The 16,353-nt window shown below is 39.8% G+C and overlaps 1 long non-coding RNA gene across 2 annotated transcripts in view; it reads right to left on the bottom strand.

Moving 5' to 3' along the window:
• Positions 1 to 16,353, bottom strand: part of LOC126427176 (uncharacterized) — a 96,273-nt gene that overhangs the window by 61,985 nt on the left and 17,935 nt on the right. For both annotated transcript variants that reach the window (XR_007576546.1, XR_007576545.1), the window contains exon 2: positions 3,582 to 3,668. This is a non-coding gene — a long non-coding RNA (uncharacterized LOC126427176). The remainder of the gene's footprint in view (positions 1 to 3,581; positions 3,669 to 16,353) is intronic.

Here is a 16,353-nt window from a genome sequence, read left to right as displayed (position 1 = left end):
TTGTTCAGATTATCTTCGCAATTGTTGAACTACACTCGGTACAAAATTCTACATGACACCTTACCCTTTAACTTCTTTTTGCCTAGTCCATGTTCTGCTATTATCACCTCTCTTCCTTCTCCTGTTATAGAGTTCCAGTACCATTAATGATAAAAAATTTTCTCTCTTATCATATTGAAAAATTCCTTTTATCACATCATACAGTTTTACAATCACTTCGTCACTTGTGGAGCTAGTAGGTATCTATACTTCTACCACGATGCGTTGCAGATTTGTATCTATCTTGTCTATAATAATGCATGCACTACACTTCTCATAATAGTTGACCAACTTTTCAATATTCTTGGTTATTATTAGACATACTCCTTTGTTACCTATATTAGATTTTGTGTTGACAACCCGGTGTTCACCTGACCAAAAGGCCTGTTCTTTCTGCCACTGCAAAGTAATCTTCATGTGGCAACTACAGTCCATTAAAAAAAAAAAAAAAAATCAGGCCAGTGTTAGCCTACAGTTAAAGCTATAAATTCATTGAACATTAAATTTAAACCCCATCCACCCACGACTTGTATTCTGAACACACATCACAATTACTCATTTCTTCGAGGAATGTTACGCAATGATCAACAAAAATTGCTGAAGACACTTAGTATCACAATACAAATTTTCTTTACCCAGGGCAGCTTGTGCAACAGATAGCAAACAGAGAATCAGCTCCTAGAAAAGTAACACACACCTTTGAAAAGATAAAAATCATAGGAACTAATCTAGTTGAGGACAGAGGGGATATAGTCTACCACATGGAAGGGTCAGACACAAATGGGATGAGTTTCACACTGTTCTATTGTGACATTTTAACTACTGCTGCTCCATTAGAGAGATGCAGATAGGGCCAACACACTCAGAGTGGAAGAAATAAAAATTAAACATCCAAATGAAACTTACTAAACTTCAAGGCAGAGACCTAGATGTCCTGCAAAAATGAACAAAACTGCAAACAAAAATATAACACAGTTTTTTGAAAAAAGTCAACTTTATGGTAGAGCTTTCAAAGCTTTGAAAACAGATCTGCAGTAATGCAATATCACACTCCACTAATGTAGGCAAAGCCTCCTGAAAACTAGTCAAGAAACACTTCCAAAACTAGAAACAGCAAACCATTAACATTATAGAGAATAGTAATATCATAAAAGATCTAAAATCACTGTATAACCTTTTGAATAAACATTACATATCACCGACAGGAAATGCAACACATACTATAGTCACGCACCATGGCATGTTGAGTGAACGTATAGACCAATGCATCATGGCAACAGACATTTTCTTATATCTTTCCAAAGCCTCTGACTCAGTCAACCTTGGCATGCTTGCTTATAAGAAAATTGAAAGCATAAAACACCAAAGATTCACCCATGCTGTTACTGTCCAAACACTTAACAAATTGCAAGCAGTACACCAAACTTGCATACTAAACAGATAATAAAGTCAATAGAATTCGAGCCTCCTAGAGATTCAGGGGTGTTGCAGGGGTCAATTCTTGATCCTTTCCTATTGTTGGTTTTTGTCAATAGTGTGATAGAATCCTCCACCATCTAGTAAACTATGTGTATGATTCCTCCCTTTTATGTTATAAGAAAAAAGTTTGAGGCTTTACAGTCAGTTGCTACTAAGCACGCAATGGAAGTAACCATGTATTTTCTACACCAAGGCCTAACCTCTTGACATCAATAAATCCCAGCTGCAAACATTTAAAACAACCAGCTTGAATCAGATAGAAGTAAACAATATACCTGGTATATCAGCAGCAGAGACAGATAATATTAAATTTCTTGGTGCACACCTGGACAAAAATATTCATAGGGTAAACCTCATTAATTCTGTATATGAGGAAAATCAGCAGTGGCTTTTATCTGATAAGCCAGATGGCAAAAACAGTTCCATGCCAAACTTTTAAAATTGTGTGCTATAAAACAATTTATCAATTTCTTAATTATTGTGTTAAAATGTGGAACTGCGTGGCAGGCCTACACCTGAACAGAATGCTGGTAGCACAGAAAAGAGCAGTTTGGTTAATGCATCAATTAATGTCCAGGGAGCCTTGCTGGTGAAAGTTACGTATTGGACTATGGTGCAGATTAGGATTTGCCACAGGTCAGTTTGTTACCACAACCAGATTTTCTGCTTTCACATTCATTGGCTTCGCCAATTCACGATCTCATTGTCACCTTCCAACCTAACCTGGACCTTGGGCTGCACTACAGATCAGTCTGTCGCTACAACCAAGATATCAAGGGTGGTCCAATATGTTACTTTAGCTGCCTTGCCATTAATCGGAACAAACTAAACAAGTGCAGTAATACACATAATTATGATGCCAGAGTTAAGTGCACTTATGGTGACGGTGGCTCTTCCGCTCCGTGCTGCTGTTGGCAATTTGCTTCCTTTGCTTGTAACCAACTGGACGATAGTAAACAGTAGCCAATGAGAATCACTTAATCTAATGATATGTTTCAGCAGAAGATGCAAATTCATTACTTTTGTTTTCAACATGGATCGCATGTGGGATGATTATTAATCTGGCTATCATGAAGATGGTTACTGGTTTTCATATGTATTTCTTGTATTGTATGTTTCTCAGAATATGACAGGATTTCTTGGGATATTGTTTCATATTGCAACATAATAGTTTTGTTGAGAGTTGGTGAAGCCAACAAATGGGACTGGCGGTAACCTGGCTGTGATGACTGACTGAGCTGCAGCGTAACCTAATGATCATTTTAAAAACTTTGAGGGATATTTTTGAAATGCCAGATTTCCAAGGTTGTGGTATTGCAGGAACCTAAAAGTACAGTTCATATTTTATGAAATATTATGCTTGATACGACAACATTCTGCACAATACATTATGACAACATGTAATTTGATACATCATGATGACGTTTGTCAAACACTATTTTGACACTGGTTCTGTCTTCCTGTCTAATCATCCAACTCATTATTTGTCATGTTCACTTCCCATCTTTCACCACAAATACAGTCACCAACAGCAACACAAAACAGAAAACCCATTGAAACTGCACTTTTATCCGAAGCCACAAGTAAAGAGAACTACTACAGGCTGACGGCAAAATTAAAAATAGTTGACAATTGGCCTTATATTAATGGACCGTTGTGGTTCAACAAGCTACCACATGCTATTAAAACTTTTGTAGCACAGCTGTTCCAGAAATTGGAATCTTTCTAGAAATAAGTGTTTGTATTCACTCAGTGTATTCTAAGCTACAGGACTTCTGTTGTAACACGTAATATACAGTATTAAGAATATTAAGATGAATATATGCATCACTAGTTTATGTAATTGTTACTGATATTTATTTATGATTCAGTCTAAGTATGTCTGCAAAAGTCATTAGCTTGAAGTCTACATGAAAAACATGTAAACAAATAAAGATAAAAAGCTTACTGGAATTTTTATTACTCTGCACTACTCATACTTCTAAACATGGCTAAAATCTCATTTGCTTACTGCACTTACAGATTAACAAAGTAATAGCAAGAAACACAAGACAGTTACTTACCATCGACTCTGGCACAGTAGATGTCTCACATGGCCCCTCTTTTTTGATCCAGATAGTTGAGTAGTCCATTATTCCAAATCCAAGACACTGATAAATAAGGAATCAAAAACAATCATGTCCAAATTATATTCTTGCTGTGAGGTACAGTTCATAAGCAGCACTTCCAAAAGGATATCATCAGCAAAAACTCCCATATTCTAGCTAAGTCTCGATATTTTATAGTTGAACTGTATGTGACAAATCAACGGAAGCATCCGATTCCACCCGTCTGCTTAGACCCATGAAGTAACAGTGTGGCGTGTGACGTCATTATGGTGCACAGCCTTTGAGTTGATTGTGTTTGTGGATGTAGTGTTACTGTACTTGTTGGTGCCCTCTGGAGGTGGATGTGCACGTGGTGAGTTTCAGTTTTGGTTGTCACCAAGCTAATGTTGTTTTGTGTTTAGGCTGTTGGTGCGGTAATATGGACTGTGGAAGTGTTTTCAGTGAGTGATTAAGGTTCTTTTTTGTTTATGTGTTTGGGTGTTTGTTAGGTCTGATTGCTTAGGTGTTTGTAGTGCAGACATAAGTCTAATTTATTTATTTAATTTTACTGCAGTTTCATTGTTCTTGAATATTTGGGTGTTTGGTTCCACTTTTCTGAGTTGTAAGTGTTGGTCTTTTGGCATCAGCTGCTACTGCTGAGCTATACATGTCAAGTGAAATGTCCGATTCCTGTGATTTTTATTGCTGTAGTGGAATGCTATAATTTGTTTTGGGATGGTGTGGTGTTTTTTTTATTGTTGTATATTTAGCTTGCCCCTGCCCTACACCCTCAATTTTCCGCAGCTGTCCCATTAGTTTTATTTTGTTTTTGGAATGAGACGTTATTGTGTCATTTTTATTTTTGTTCGCATGTGTCTGTAGTGGCATCATTGTCGTCATTCTGTACATGCTGGAAGTACCCATTTTTGCCCTATGGATAATGTCATGGGTCAAAGCAGATGGGTGGAATTGGACGCTTTTGTAATGCTCACATGACTGTACGATATAGCTGCCATACTGATTAATGTAATGACTAATCAAACATGACAGATTGTATCGTATTCTTCAATACAAGCACAGGAAAAAAGGGTGTGTGCTGGTAATGAACTGAGGGTTACTCAATCGAGTACTAGCGGCTGATCGTCACTAAAAACTTGAAAGTGCACTTACAGTGTACCTTAGTCTGCCATTGCATGCTACACTTGATAAGTCCATACAGAACGGTTCTTAGTAGCTTGCTTGTTCATCATTTCCTATACTTTGTAAACAGAGTTAACTATTATTTTATCCTATTACATTAGAATTTAACCACATCATCAGAATTTTCAACAATATTGGAAATAAGACACTCAAGTGAATGTGTATCATGGGCTATACTACATATCAATCTATTACGGCAATAGTATTTTTGTAATGCGATATGTTGGCTTTGCCAACTCTCAACAAAATTTTCACATTCTAAGCTAACCTAGGTCTCGGACGTCTTTCCATATTGAAAACTGACTCACCATTTATCGCTTACACTCCCCATCATTCATCAACCAGTAATAAACTGAAGCATCCAATGGAAGAATTGGTATCCCATAACTGCATGTTAATCCTGACAGTGTCTGGAAGGGTGGTGTTCAGACTCCACCCCTCTATAGCACATACAATGACACCACTAACAGTGGATGACACAGCAGTCAGTTGGTACCACTGGGCTTGCCAGAGCCTGTGGAGAGTGTTTAGGTAGCAGGGGTGTTCGCAGATACTTTTCCACGTGAGGAGGGAGACAAAGCTCTAAAATTGCCATCTTTGATATGAGTGAGTTTATCAATTTTTAGATGTGTCTCACCCTAAGAGCTAAATTTTATAGGTGACACAGAAGGCTTATTATATTCCAGAGAATTGGTGGTTATTCACTCTATATACAAACAAAACTCTGCACTCCAGAATGCGAGGGGAGGGGAGGGGAGGGTGGTTGTTCGTAGTAGTAGTAGTAATATCACTTTTACAAGCATAGCTGGACATGGGACACATTTGTTTATTTATTCATACATTATTTTTTTGTCAGTCCATGTGTGTGGATGTGGAAGAAGTCAATTATACATTAACAGGCAGAAGCAACCACTATGGTATAAAGTACACCGACAGCAAATTATGTTCAGCACTAATCTACTCAAACTGAAAACTACGATAATTACTTCAAGATTGCATCAGACAGTAATATTAAACTCCATTTGAACTCTAGAGAGGGATGCCTAGTCTATATGGAAATTAGCTCTACTATTTTGGTCGTGAATTGTTGAGTACATCTTAAATTCACCTGGAACCTATAGGCTATAGCTCTACAGCAGCTCCCAATCCCATAAATTGGGATCGAACACTTCCCTTGACATATATAGCTCAACAGCAACTCCCGATCCCATCTCCCAATACAAAAATCAAAATGCACCGCCAAACATTACAAACAAACACTTCCCTTGACCTACACAGATCTACAGCAGCTCCCGATCCCATAAATTAGGATCGACCACTACCTTTGACCTATGTAACTCAAAAACATCTCCCAATAAAAACACTTCCCTATACCCCAATACACAACATGTACGCCAAAAACAAAAAAATGAGAACTTACCACAAGAAAGTTCCAGCCCCACAAACTAGATTGGCCACCACAATCTCTCACACACACACACACACACACACACACACACACACACACACACACACACACACACACACACGCAAACCAACGAAAAAATACTAAACCAAAAGAAAAACCCAACCCACCCACACCCCACCCCCAAAATAAAAAACACACCAACAAAAACCAAATGCAACATAAAAAAATCTCAATCACACACTACAACTGAACAAAAACTTCAACAAAGTAGATCCTCCACAACTAAAACAAAAAACAAACTCACTCCCCCTCTCCCCCTTAACAAATACTATACAACAAAATAAACCACCCACCCCACCCTGAGCCACAGCCATCCACCCACCTACCCAGACCACCCTAACTAACAACTTTCGGCCTATACATTTATACATTTTACCCACAGCCCTTAAGAAAACCCGAAGAGTATAGTAGCCCTCTGGGACACACTTCCGCCAACAGTACTCATCTAAATGAGACTGAAGGTTGGAAGAGCACCTCTTCCCCCTCCCAAGAACTGACTTAACCGCCCCCCACATCCCCTCTATTGTATTAGTACAAGCCCCGGTCTCATAATTCTTAAACTCTAAACTATGGTTCACTACTAAATGATCAAATCCCCTCTCACCCTACCCCCTATAAGAAGAAAAAGCATCAGAAACTATTGTGGACCCTGGCTCTATATATTCCTCAATTAACCACACTAATTCAGCCTTGGACCTCCCTTCCACAACCCTAAAAACACATTCCGAACCCCCCTGGAACAACAGCCCCCCCACACCCAAAGACCAGCCACAGACTTCCCCCTCCCATACTTCCTTTTACCAAACTGTTACTCGTCCACCTCCACAACAACCCCATGCCCCCCCCCCCCCAACTTACCCCTGTACTTAATAAATTCCGAACACACTTAACGACAAAAGGAATACCAATCTAAAACGCTCCTCTCACTCACACCAGTCTCATGCGCGTAAAAACACTGTGGGGATCGATAACAAAAATAATATGTAACAAGCACAATCTCGCGCATGCCCAATCTAGACTTCTCGAACCAGGTACCGCGGCGTATGGAACGCCATATATCGTCTTTGCGACAGCGCCACATATAACCGTCCCTGGTCCGAGAGGCCGGAACTTTAACCAATTTCATTGGTTCACGGCACACACCACACTTCACCACCTCGGCAATTAAGCCGAAAAGCTGTAGGAACTTAACCAGCTCTAAAGCTGTGTCCCTCATCATAGTCCTCAACCGAGAACTATTGATCTTGTCTTTCATATCCATTCCTGAACAAAAAGCCACAACCGATTAAACTTAATAACAAAACCACCCGACGTACAGCAATTATCACTACATTAACCTTCACACAAAACCGTTAACTCACTGATACAAATTCCGCTTCAAAAATACGCAAGCAGCACTCGCCACAGAGCAACATCAATCTGAGCCCAATACACCAAACAAACGAAAACCCTGAACATACCACCAGAGGGCACAACAAACCACAACACGACGACATCTACAAACACGCCACACTCACAAACCAAACTCCGCGCCGTAATGACATCACACACAACAACACCCTTACGTCACGGGTCAAAGCCGACGCGTGAGATCGGACGCTTCTGTCGACCCATTCACCCTTATGATTAACCACAATTATGGATAGAGAGTATGCGTGTTGTCATATAAGGATCCATACATCCCTGAAGAGGCTTATGCAAGATTATCAAGTTTAAATAAAATTGTCATTGCACACTTCAGTAGAATATATACTTTTTTCATCTTAGCTGCAATGTCAGGAAATATTAAGCCACGGGGAAGAGCTGAAAGAAAGTGTCTCTTGCCTACACTAAACCGTGAGTTGATTTCTGATTACAAAAAAGGCAGAACAGAGCGTTTCGATTAACTTATCCACGTGCTAGTGCCACTTCTGCTTATCATCTACCTGGACACATACGAACTTTACGCGTGGTGCCTTGTCCAGTTGATCTCTATTTCTGAAAGTAATTTCTGTTTGGAAGCAGATAGTTAACATTTTACCCAGCAATAAAGGAAACGCCAAGTTGAAACGTGTCACTGAAAGATAATTTAACTGCTGACTCTTTAACAGTAACAAGAAGGGACACAGAGTTGTTTACTTGCTGCTACAACTTCGAGTTAAGATTTACAGTTGAGTTTTGTGACCGACTATTTAATCACTTACTTCGCTATCTCAAAAATCAACATCGTTTGGCAAATGTGCTCAAAGGGTTTCACGAAAGTCGAGTAAACATCGGGCACACTTCTTGTTAAGTTACTAAAGATATTGTGTAATTCCTCGTTAACTTAAGGAATTGACAATATCCACCAAAAAATACTCTTCCATTATACACGTTCATCCTGATTTCTTTCGCGTACAAAATCTGTTGTTGCTAATTTATTACCTATAGAATCAAATCAATTATTTTGAAACAGCACAAATAGACGACACAACAAGGACAGTTGCCTAGCGCTTAAGAATCAGCCAATAACAGAAGAGCATTCTGTACTAAGATAGTAATACGAAGATTCTATTCTACCTCCTGCCATTCTGTCCATATTTATTTATTGATAATTATGACTTTCGGCCGGAAGACCGTATAGCCATCTGTCAGTGTTTTAGAGGTGTAATACGAAGATTCTATTCTACCTCCTGCCATTCTGTCCATATTTATTTATTGATAATTATGACTTTTGGCCAGAAGACTGTATAGCCATCTGTCAGTGTTTTAGAGGTTTGCATAACGATTTTGAATTTATCAAAGCATTTCATAATTAGTTTTAAAACTACAATATTATTTTGACAAGGGAGATAGTATCAAGCAGGTTAGAATAAATGTCTTTGGTTGTCATAGTAGTCGGTAATGGTTAGAGATAGGCAAACTGAAACAGCTAACGTTTTCGAAACAAATAAAACAGTACACTGTAATGTTTCGATACAATGAAACAGTTTGTGTTTTGTAGTCGTATAGGCCTATACATTATATCATCTTGAGTGTCTACTGCGTAAATATTGCCATATAAACGCAAATGAGGTGCGAGAGCGCCATTCATATCGCAGAAAGTATGAAACTTTGTCAGGTGTCTTGGCAGTTTTGTATTTCCTGCATCAAATGCGCTGCTTTCGTGTTATGTGACTTTCATACTTTCTAATCGTCTGCGGACAGATGTTTATATCTTTGACATAACAGATTTTGCCGAATTTGTTTTCCTGTATTCTAGTGCCTAATTTTGATAGTGACCATTCAATTCAATTCAATTATCATCCATTTTATCATATACATAATACAGGAATTGTCATCTTGAAGAGGCATATCATGAGATATAATTTATTGAGGTAGCATTCTGGGAATCGAGGTACTGAATTAAGAAATTATGCCCATAAGTTATACACTACTTCATCCATCATTTATTTAGCTACTGGATGGTAACAACAATAGGGACACTTATCTGTTTGCACCATTTTGCCAGCATGAATTATAGCTAATAATTTGCTTTAAGAAATTCTTCCTATTGCCAGCAGCTAGGAATTATCAATTCTTGTAAATTTGGAATTAAGTGGCACTAAACTGAAAAAATGGTGGGTAATTTCCAAGAATGATAGCCTATCGAAGTCGCGGGTCCAAACGATACATATCGAGCGTGCGACAGTAAATCGATCACGCTACTATGATGGCGGGCGTTATGGGTGTTTACGGTGGTCACTGCAGAAAAGACAAAAGAAGACCGTTACAAAAGTACTTGTAATTACAAAGGAGATGACTTACCTTACTCGTCGGCAGTGTTGTCGTCATGTGATGTGTGCGCTACGGGAACAATTCCCTTTGTGCCATTAATTTGCGGAGATATGTAACTTAGAGGAACTAAGGGAACGACGGAAAACAGATAAAAATGAACATCGCAAATAATTGAACATAACGCCCACCAACAGAGTCACATAATCGATTCACAATCGCACGCTCGATATGTATCCTTTGGACCCTGCGACTTCGATAGGCAATCATTCTTGGAAATTACCAAATTTTGGTATCAGTCCAGTGTTCTTAATTCAGTCACATTTATTATACTGCGTAATAATAAGGACCAGAGCAGCAAATACACTCCTGGAAATGGAAAAAAGAACACATTGGCACCAGTGTGTCAGACCCACCATACTTGCTCCGGACACTGCGAGAGGGCTATACAAGCAATGATCACACGCACGGCACAGCGGACACACTAGGAACCGCGGTGTTGGCCGTCGAATGGCGCTAGCTGCGCAGCATTTGTGCACCGCCGCCGTCAGTGTCAGCCAGTTTGCCGTGGCATACGGAGCTCCATCGCAGTCTTTAACACTAGTAGCATGCCGCGACAGCGTGGACGTGAACCGTATGTGCAGTTGACGGACTTTGAGCGAGGGCGTATAGTGGGCATGCGGGAGGCCGGGTGGACGTACCGCCGAATTGCTCAACACGTGAGGTGTGAGGTCTCCACAGTACATCGATGTTGTCGCCAGTGGTCGGCGCAAGGTGCACGTGCCCGTCGACCTGGGACCGGACCGCAGCGACGCACGGATGCACGCCAAGACCGTAGGATCCTACGCAGTGCCGTAAGGGACCGCACCGCCACTTCCCAGCAAATTAGGGACACTGTTGCTCCTGGGGTATCGGCGAGGACCAGTCGCAACCGTCTCCATGAAGCTGGGCTATGGTCCCGCACACCGTTAGGCCGTCTTCCGCTAACGCCCCAACATCGTGCAGCCCGCCTCCAGTGGTGTCGCGACAGGCGTGAATGGAGGGACGAATGGAGACCTGTCGTCTTCAGCGATGAGAGTTGCTTCTGTCTTGGTGCCAATGATGGTCGTATGCGTGTTTGGCGCCGTGCAGGTGAGCGCCACAATCAGGACTGCATACGACCGAGGCACACAGGGCCAACACCCGGCATCATGGTGTGGGGAGCGATCTCCTAGACTGGCCGTACACCACTGGTGATCGTCGAGGGGACACTGAATAGTGCACGGTACATCCAAACCGTCATCGAACCCATCGTTCTACCATTCCTAGACCGGCAAGGGAACTTGCTGTTCCAACAGGAAAATGCACTTCCGCATGTATCCCGTGCCACCCAACGTGCTCTAGAAGGTGTCGCATGTATCCTGTGCCACCCAACGTGCTCTAGAAGGTGTAAGTCAACTACCCTGGCCAGCAAGATCTCCGGATCTGTCCCCCATTGAGCATGTTTGGGACTGGATGAAGCGTTGTCTCACGCGGTCTGCACGTCCAGCACGAACGCTGGTCCAACTGAGGCGCCAGGTGGAAATGGCATGGCAAGCCGTTCCACAGGACTACATCCAGCATCTCTACGATCGTCTCCATGGGAGAATAGCAGCCTGCATTGCTGCGAAAGGTGGATATACACTGTACTAGTGCCAACATTGTGCATGCTCTGTTGCCTGTGTCTATGTGCCTGTGGTTCTGTCAGTGTGATCATGTGATGTATCTGACCCCAGGAATGTGTCAATAAAGTTTCCCCCTCCTGGGACAATGAATTCATGGTGTTCTTATTTCAATTTCCAGGAGTGTATATAAACGTCCTATAAAAGCATCAGAAGAAATCAGTAACATATATTACTCAGACTTCTTGCAGGAATAATTTCAAATGGCTCTGAGCACTATGGGACTTAACATCTGAGGTTATCAGCCCCCTAGAGCTTAGAACTACTTAAACCTAACTAACCTAAGGACATTATACACATCCATGCCCCAGGCAGGATTCGAACCTGCGACTGTAGCAGTAGTGCGGTTCCAGACTAAAGCGCCTAGAACCGCTCGGTCACAAGGGCCAGCTGGAATCATTTCAACGAATTCTGAATACTAACAGTTTCCTGAGTGTATCTATATAGAAAAATCATGTTTTTAAAAATAAACTGTGTTTATGTTAAACAAAGAAGGGCACAATTATCACACAAGGGCAAAAAGTAACTATTAGGATCATTATTTCAAGACACAAACTTGCTGATAAAGATTTCACAAAAGTATTATGCTTATTATTAAATAGTCTAACTGAGAGTTTGAAGCATGTGAAAGCATTACCAGACTTCAAAAGAAAACTTAGAGAGTACTTGAACACAGCAGTTTTCCTCATTGTGGAGAAATATTTGGAGTTCAGTCCAAAAGAACTAGAACAATAATTGTGGCTCTAAACCAGTTTGAGTAATATTTTTATTTATACCATTGATTACAAACTTGTAGATTTTTTATGAAGCTTATATTTTATTAGTTTTGAACATACAACTGCAGAACCTTCCAAGTGCTCTAATTGTGATCTACATTTTATTCACAACTATTCTGTTTTTTCAATACAACTCTAGACATTGGTTAGAAGATAAACAAGTATGTTGTCTGTTGGACTATGTACACCAACCAGTCACACCACAATGAACATATTAAAGACATGTAATGGACCTACGGGAAAGTCAAAAGCTGAATAACTATCATTTAACTTTCTTCAGCTGTCCGCTTGTGGTCCTTGAAGTATAGCACTCATTGTCAATGATTCACATTTATGCGTGTGCCACTCTCACTTTTCTTACTCATAGTTAAATTTTCCATTTTTTCTCACAGAGAGCAGGACTGCAAAGTGGCTGATCATAAAATTACCATAACAGACTGGAGCATATAACACAATGGTCAAGTATGGCAGTTTTTCATCTAACATTCACAAGTCAGCTCGATAAAGCTCATAATATGTACATTTAAAGGAACTGGAAAACGTGTTAAACATTTCAAGGTAACTGAAATGCAGAGTTTGGTATGTTTCATTGAAGTATAAAATCCAGACTAAAATCTAAAACAATTCATACAGTGTAAGGTCCTTGTGGTTCTTATATCATGACATATCTGGCTCTACACCACTTACTGTTCTTGCTAAAGAAGTTTGTATGAGGTACAGGTATAAGGAGTTTCCTCATGTACTCACAGGAACCAGATATATTATCATTTTACTATAAAATTCCACTGGAAATCACGATGAAGTTAAGTTGCTGTTGAAATGCAATTTCTATAACAGAATCTGAACACCAAAACCAAAAGTATTAAATTATATTGCTGAGGATTATTTATAATACACAAGTATCAAGATGCCTATAGCGTAATAACCAAACATAGCACATGTACAAAATTAAACACATAAACATATACAAATCAGATAATTATTCTCAAACACTTAAATAAATAACATACTCAAAAAAATTAAACTCATGGAATGGTGAGCAAAAACGTAAGTGTCTTCTGAGACAACAAATTTGAGAAAAATGTTCTTGTAAGGTAGCTACATGTAAGATTTTGTGGAGTAAACAAGATACAGTCAGATACAAATTCAGTGCACATTGTCCAGAAGAGAACAATATCAACAGAAATTTTACTGTTTCATTTCTGAGTAGATATACTGTATCTGTTCTGAGTTATAGTTTAGAAATATTATTTTCGATACTTTTTCACTTTGAAGATGGGATCGTCTGCCTGTTATCGTTTAACCTGCTTTGAAAATATGTGCTTACTTGGAACAGAGGTGGCCATAAAACAAAGATGTCATTTCATTATTTGAAACAACACAATAAACAACACATGATTTTCTTTCCACCACAGTAATAAATCTTGTGATCCATGTCTCAGTGGCATCTTCATATATTTATAAAGCTCAACTATACTTGCAGCACGTGGATTGTCTACTCTTTGGATCAAGCCTCATACAGCTTGGTCAAAATCTTGCCAAATGCTGCCACTGCTAGAACTGAATGTGCTCACCACAACTGGTTTGGCTGGTGGTGGATTGTCTGCAGAACACTGAGTGGGTTTCTATTGTATTGCACTCCACTTGTTAATTGTGACCTCTTTTGCTTCTTTTAATCAATGCCCAGTTTTTGGAAATATTTCCTACCCGAAGCGAGGACCCAATAATGTTGCTTCACAAGCAATTGATTCATCTGCAAACTTTTGGTTGGTACAGATTCCATCCTCAAGTTTAGCAGTTACTGTATTAATGACTTCATTGCTGTAATCTGAGATTTTCAGTCTCAGAAAATGACTTTGTAAACTTTTGATTAATAAGATAAGCTTACATTTCTGTTGTGACTTACTCGAAAGGAGATAGTATTTCACAACATTTTTCAATAACTGACAAGTCTTCATTGGACAGTTTTGTTTGTGAACCCACACTGATGATTGCACGGAATTCCATCTCGTAGGGCAATCTTGTTTCGGTGTTACAATATGGAAGCCCATTTACTTCTGAATATTGTGTAATTTCTCAGGTGCCTGAGGACTTCTTTTAAAAAATTCCACTATTGACTTCGCTTTTGTCCTTGTGTCTGTAATTGGTTGAAGGCTTGCTTGCACAATTAAATTTAGTGTATGTGCAAAACAAAGTACATGTACCATTTGCACATCATCACTGCCTACACCATATGAGGTGCATTATCCATAGTTTAAACTACCATTTTATTGGTAATATCCCAAGTTGAAGTCGCATTTTGTAAGTCACTGGAAATGTTGTCATGGAATTTAAAACTAGATAACAAATGTGACTTCAGATTGTAGTTTTCATCAATGAAGTTATCAGTCATAGAGATAATGCAGATGTAGGATGCAGCTTGCCCTGCAGATCTTCCTTGCACAAGTGTGTTGTCGAACACCTGAGAGTGTAAACTGTTGGAGAGTGTTTTTATGCTGGGAGGAACATAGTTTTCAGTTAATAGATGAGTCATTTTTCTAAATTCCACACTCTCAACTACATTAAATGGAAGATATTCTTTAACGACAAAACTTAAAATCTGTTCGTCTATTTTGGTTCGTTTGGATGAAGTCTTGATACAAATCCAGTAATCTCTGTTTGTCTGCCACACTTACCCAAACCTGGATCTTGCACAAATGGTTCATCTTGACGCACAAGCACTGGAGTGGCAGATTCCTGAACAGTTGCTGTGGTAACTGTGTAAGATGCTACCCCATGCAGGTGTAAAATGAGTGTGTAGAACAGAAAATACTGAAAGCAAAAATGAAGATTTGGCCCTGTCTGTCTACCCCCTGCAGCAGATCTTAAGATCTGCTCCTTCTTGCTCTTCAACATAAAAATTACAACACAAACATAGATGAATGATTAAGGGAATTAGTAACTACAAAATGATAAATGCTGTATTTTCTTATACATTTGTGGTAGATTAAAACCCCTTTATATATTAAAAATATTTATTTATCAGTGTCCAATAGACATGAGAGATACAAATGAATTTCCTAACAAATTACCCAAACCTGCTCCTTTTTATCGCTACGCGATCTAATATAAATAACGCGAGATGACTGACATCATCTGTGTACCAAGACAATACTTTCAAAGATGATCTACAATGGTGTGCAACCTCAGTGGCAATAAAATTCACGTGATCACAGCTGTTTAGCTTTATAGCCCTAATATGCCGAAGCAATTAGCAAAATCACCGTATGTACTGCGTCTGGTATGTCGGAGTGATGGTTCTCGTACACGTCTGCGATGGTGGAAGAACTCCAGCTAAAAAAAAAAAAAGACTCTTTCAAACATTAGGACGGCAGAAGGCGGTCCTCTGACTAGTGTAATCTAATACTGTCTTCTCCTTTCTGTGTTCTACAGACAAGAAACGCGATCTCCCAGCCACAAGGGCGGAATTCAGATAACGTCTCTACATGAGCACAGACAGAAGAAGTGCTCTCAATCACTGAACGTGGGTACTCAGCGACAACTACCTACCCGGAGGCGAAGTCCAGAATCCTGTAAGTTTGCATTAGTACAATGCCTAACCGCCTAATTATAAAGTCTCCTTAGAGCAAAGACTGCAAGTCCGTCTGTACCAATAAAGCTGATAATGAACGACCGTCAAACACGTTCGCTCAAAACGGAAGAGCCACTTTCTCTCCACCGCTGGCTTCCCAGCAAAGCTTGGCTCCCCTCCCTCGTAACTGCAGAAAGCGAATCATATTCTCGAAACCACGGAATATTCTCCGTCTCTACAAATTCTTCCAAACGCCGACCAACCAATTTTAGTCTTTTGTCGTCCAGCGCGGAAAGTTTGC

This window comes from Schistocerca serialis, chromosome 11, assembly GCF_023864345.2.
Source record: "Schistocerca serialis cubense isolate TAMUIC-IGC-003099 chromosome 11, iqSchSeri2.2, whole genome shotgun sequence".
In the NCBI taxonomy this organism is placed as follows: Eukaryota; Metazoa; Arthropoda; class Insecta; order Orthoptera; family Acrididae; genus Schistocerca; species Schistocerca serialis.
This window is presented reverse-complemented; position numbering and strand designations above follow the sequence as displayed.